The sequence below is a fragment of the Mastomys coucha genome, unplaced genomic scaffold (genome assembly GCF_008632895.1).
Source record: "Mastomys coucha isolate ucsf_1 unplaced genomic scaffold, UCSF_Mcou_1 pScaffold12, whole genome shotgun sequence".
Taxonomy (NCBI): Eukaryota; Metazoa; Chordata; class Mammalia; order Rodentia; family Muridae; genus Mastomys; species Mastomys coucha.
The window spans coordinates 38200002-38205989 of record NW_022196894.1 but is presented as its reverse complement, the minus strand read 5'-3'; the positions used below and the strand labels follow the sequence as shown (position 1 = coordinate 38205989).

Sequence of the window (5988 nt, the reverse complement as noted above, 5' to 3'; positions counted from 1 at the left end):
GTGTGTGTGTGTGTGTGTGTATATATATATGTATATATATACATATATATATAAATATATGCTGTTGCCATTTTATAAACTAAGCCAAGTTTAAGTCAAGTATAATCTGCACTATTTAGTAATAACTTAATAACAATTGGGGTATTTATTTTATTATAATGCCTTTTATAAAGCATTCTTCCATGGATATGTTTACAACTACAATATTAGCCAGACTGGTATTCTAGGAATAATGCCTCTAGGTTAAATCCACATAGTTAGCAGTTGACTCTAATGTGAATTAGTGAGAAGAGTGGTTTGTTTATCAAATCTTTGTCCAATTTGTTGTGTAAGCAGTGTTTGATTCCTCTTATTCTCTTCAATGTTCTTTCTTTTCCTTTTGTTTTTCCTCATCCTACCATATTTAGGCAATCATTGACTCTTCTCCCCATCTATTTCTACTTGTACATTCATTCATGATCCATGTTCACAAGCATTCATTCACGATCCGTGTTCACAAACATTCATTCATGATCCATGTTCACCTGCCACTCTCACTCCCTTATTCATAAGCAGCATATTTAACATTTTCTAGTTTTTCTAAAAATCAAACCCAATAACTAGGAAAGCATTGTGTAATAGAAGTAGAGAATTTTATATTATTATACATGTGCAGTTTTATCCCTAATATCACTGTGAACATTTTTTTATTTTAAATTTACCATATTGTTTTAAAAACTTAGTTTTTAAGCTGATTTATAAAATTTGTACATGTTAACATAGTAGGTAAGTTGTGATATTCCACACTTATACACAGTATAGAATATTCAAATAATGATAAACATTTCTACCGACTCAAGTGTTTGCTGTTTCTTTCTAGTGAAACATTCTAAGTTGTTTTACTCCTGCATAAAAATACTCAGGATGTAGCCACTTCCTATTTTTTTCCTCTGCAGATAGTTCTCTTGACTTAAAATCACCACCCTTATACATATTTTCCTTTATTTTGTCTAATTGTTATGGTACATATAAAACAAGTTTTTGTACTCAAGTTTCTAAAATATTTCCTTATTCTTTCCTCCAATGTTTCTTGGGACTCCATTTTATCTTTATATTTTATTTTGTTATCTACCTTTGCTCTTGTATATTTGGACTTAAATATGTATGAGGTAGGGATTTAATTATTCTTTCTATTAGTATCCACCTTGCTTGAAAAATTTACTAAATCATTTACTTTTGCTACTGATTTGAAATAAAGATAAAATAACATCGAATAACTGTAAAACATCATATGACATTTCTTTTGTCCTTAAGTCCATCTTTAAAATAGACTCAGAAGCATGTGGGAATATTTGTCCCACTAATATTTTTATTAATTGATTAAATCACAAGATTTAACTATTTGCAGCTGTTAACATGTATGATGTTAACTACTGTAGTTCTCTAACAATTGGCAGAAGGTGTATTTTAAGCTTCATGTGCTGACTTCTCTTCCTATAAGTCTGGCAGCAGGAAGGCCCTGAAAAGAGGCTTGCTATGAGCTTGAGGGTAACCTGGACTATATAATGAATTACATCAAAGACAACCTTCTCTAGAAAGTTAGATTTAATGTTCTAACAAACAACACAAGACAATAAAAGGAACAACACAACTGTCATCTAAGTCATGTGATGTACGGAGTTGTTTTAGAGTATGGAGTAAATTGTCACAGTCATTAAGAAAATGATTCACTGATATTTGTCTGTGTTTACAGTGTTTGCCATTGACATGTTACTCTACGTATTCTTCCTGGTGAGAATGTATGAAGACACAAACAGTAGAAATCTCTTGCGTACTATTGTTTTCATTAGACTACTCATCAGGGCACCCATATCATGAAAAATTATTGCAATTAAATGTTTTCTTTTCACCCACTGAAACCATCCTCAAGTTTGGAAGCCAGCTTGTGGTAAGGAGCCTTTCCTCAAACACTTCAGCCTCCTGGGGTTTTGTGTTTGATCCTTTGTGCCTTCCTTGCCCAATGTCCTTGGATGAAATAGCTAGAGGGATCTTCCTGCAGAAGCATCATTCTCTGAAGTGACAAGGGAGCTGCTTCCTTCACAGCTGGCAGTGTGAGCCTGCATAATACCTGGATGCCAGAAGTGCTCTTGAAGAACAAACAGGCAACCTGTTTCCTCCTCAAGCTGTAGCAAAAGCTGTCAAAACCACAGGTGCAGCAGGAGCCAGCCTCAATCAAGCTGTTTACATTCCTCCTTCATCCTTGCATTTGGCAGCTGAGACAATATATCTCTTAGGATCTAAGTCATATGCATGGTGTTGAAATGTATCCCTTTAAACCCAGACTTTCACAAGTGATGGAATTAAAAGACCATGGGCCAGGTTGTTATTTAGAAAAAAAGGATCCAAGGTAATTATACAGTTTCTATTTCTCTTAAAGATCTTTGAAATATTGTTTGGAATTATAAACTCCCCCATAGCTGATGACTGGCAGTTGGAGGCTAAAAGCTTGGAGACAGGGTGTTGCATTTATTGTGATTTTTAAAGGAATGTTTAGAAGTACCAAATTCACAGATTCTCAGAGTAGATGATATGAAAAACATAATATAGAAATCAGCCTTCCTTCAATTATCTTTACAAAAACTCAACCTCAACTCTCCCATAAGTCTCATAAAATGTCTTTTGCATAGAATAATTAATCGTCCTTATACTTATATACCACATTTTGGGCTTCAGCTTACAAAGTGGTTATTACATTTGAAAACTGACCATGAATTTGATACAGTCAGAAAGGAACACAAGCAAATAAAGTTAAATTCCTATATTTTTTAGAATACATTAAATGTAAATAAAGTTGATTTAATAAAACATGCAACATGCAGAACATATCTGCTTAATATGAAAATGACACAACTGAAAGAAATAAGTTGTAAACTAAAATTGACAAATATTTACTTAATGATATTTATCTTTTTTTTAAAAAGTAAGACAAAACTCTATTTACTTTGATTTATCAAAGTATCAGCTTAGTATTTTCAGTGATTTGCATCAATTTAAATTTGTTCAGCTTATCGTTTTGCACTTTAACATTTTGGTGGGAGAAACAGGAACTGACCATGTAGTCCTGGATTTATTATAATTCTCTATATAGATTATGTTGGCTTCACACTCGCAGCAATATGCTTGCCTCTACCTCTGGAGTGTGGGGATCTCTGAAATGAATTTTATGCTAATATACTCTGAAGTGAAACCAATTTTCATTAACATTAATGAAAATAAACTGTTTGGGTCCTGTTAGAATATTTGAATATGTTTTCTATGTAAAACCTCCTTTTAAAAAGGTAATATTTTAGTTCTAGTATCACTTGAAAGAAAAAAATAGCTCCATCAGGTTTTCTCATCAGTTTCTTAGTTAATTAAACTACTTTTTAAATAGAAAGAACGCTTGCATTATAATAATATATCTCTGCTTTGTTCCTCACTATGTTCAACTGCAATATGCTGTACTTACTGATGGTTCAGGACATTATGCCACATGCAGCTCAAATATAGCATCAGATATTGTATTCATAAAGGAGAATGTATAGTGTTAAGGGCTTAGAACTCCACCAACAATCTTTCTGTCAAAAATGTATCTTAAATTATGAGGTTTTCTACCATCAGGGGACTTCTCACCTGTCTGCTGTGTTCTGCCTATGAAGCTGTGATTTCAATGCGGGGGTGAGTCTTAATGCAATTGAAGATGTCAAATGTCCTCAGGGAAAGAAGGGAGACAGTGTGACTGAGAAGGCAGAGGCTCAAACCAGCCTTCTGTCATTTCACAGCACACACACAGCTGTTCATAACCAGTCTGTCTCATGAATTATCTTTACTCAGCCAAAAACATGAGGCAATTATTCTGAAGATTCCAAGATCCTAGAGATAACAAAATACTCCAATTATCAACTCTGGCTTAGTGTCGTCCTTCTTCCAAGCATACTATGTGTAGATAAAATGTTTCCTAAGTGCTTTCTGAAGTCTGGCTGGCCTTCCTAAGGTTTGGGCACTTGAAGCAGTAGGGGAAGGTTGACCACCAGCAATCTTAGTTGAGTTGCTGTATTGTCTAAATCTGAAATCAATACCATAAATTCACAATTTGAGATTCTCAAGTACACTCATAAAATGATAGGTTTATTCTTACCAAGTAGTTGGTTATTTGAACTAATCCAGAATTCTAAGGGCATTGTTACCTACCCACAAAGGTTTTGAGAAATCATAAGGAAAGAGAATAGGGAAACAATATAATTGTATTTTAATTAAAATTTTAAACATATCAATAATAATGTATATTTGTTTCTGTCATTATGTAGGGACATGGCTGCATGAGTGCAGATGTCCCCAGGGTCTAGAATATGGCATCAGATCCCATGAACTGAAGTCACAAACAGTTGTGAATTCCAGGAACCAATGTGAGTCCCCTCTTCAAGAGCAGTGTATATTCTTAACTACTGATCTATTTCTACAGTCCCATTAAAATATTTAAAAAGAAAATGATGAACATAAGATTTTGAAGAGTTGCTGTCCTGATGAGACCATTCAGTCTGTGTGACTGCCTTAGTGAGAGACTTTGGCTAGCGTGCAGAACAGTTATATTAACACACAAGCGATCAATCTTAGGAATAGCTAACCTAGACAAAGAAGGCTCACAAACTTATCACAAACACTGGCTCGCCCTGATGAGTCTCTCCCACCACAGTCAGAATGAGAAGGTTAAGATTTGACAGCTATGCCACTGGTTTTCATGTAGCTGAGGGGTGACAAGTTCACTTGTTACACGTAATTGTTTATCTTTGCTGTCAACTTGATTATATCTGGAAACAAAATGGAGGCATGCCTCTGGGTGGGTCTATGAAGGAATTCCCTGGGAAGATTACCTAACTGGGAGAGAATGACTTTCCTATGGCAGCCTGCATTGAGAAAGATGTAAGGTAAATGCAGTGCTATGGTACTTATTTGCCACCAGAACATCTTTAGCCTTCCAGTATGTCCTTCACTATCCAGGTTTCTTCCAGGTATCAACACCAGACTAACACTACTGAGACATCCATTACATGTAGCAGGAAGATACCAGAAGCTCATCTGCTTCAGCTTATAAACATCCATTGTTGGACAACCCACTCATACTACACAATATGAATTTGTATAATAGAAATTATTATACAAATTAGTCTGTTTTCCTGTTCGTATAAAGACCTATATATCACAACTGCTCACACACAGAGATTTAAAATAAAGGCAAATTAGGTAAATTGGCTAAAGGTTTCCTTTAATAGCTCATTCCTTGTGTTACAGTAAACAATGACTGGGAAGACAGGGGATATACACACCAATCTTTAGAATGTCAGACTCAAACAGAAATATTTTGTTCCTTCCAATTCTGTTAATTATAATATCATCTTTACATTCATTATTTAAGAATCATCTAATGTTTTCTGTGGTAGCAGGGGCCAAATTACCCAAAGACAGAATGGAATTGACTATAATATTTCTTTTATTGAGTTCTTTAACATTGGCTTCTGCCATGTTAATAATGACCCTAAATGAGATCTTGTATCTTTGGAAAAAAAAATGATTGTTAAACTAATCTTCAGGAAAAGACAACTTATGGAGCTTAGTTAGACACAGTTAATATACATAAAGTTATTAAAAGATCTTTCTCTAAACAGAAAGCCAAACCTCTTAACATTATCTCTGTCACCCTCTGTTTCTCTTTACAACCATGATGCCTATCCTGGCATAGAAAGAGGAACTCATATGATGATAGAGAATTATTGATAGGCATGTTTTTGTGGGTTTCCCCATGAGTTTGGTCTTTGAGCCTGTTACTAGATTGACGGTAGCATGACCAATGTGGATGGGAATGATCTACTCAAGTGAAGGTCCAGATAGAATGGAAAACCAAGTTCCCCCTTTTCTAGAACTAGAACCTTCATGTTGTTCTGCTCTCATCAGTCCTAAGGCTTCCATATTCTC

The 5988-nt window shown here is 34.7% G+C and overlaps 1 protein-coding gene across 2 annotated transcripts in view; it reads right to left on the bottom strand.

Moving 5' to 3' along the window:
• Window positions 1-5988, bottom strand: part of Lsamp (limbic system associated membrane protein) — a 2132018-nt gene that overhangs the window by 1804229 nt on the left and 321801 nt on the right. The window lies entirely within an intron of this gene.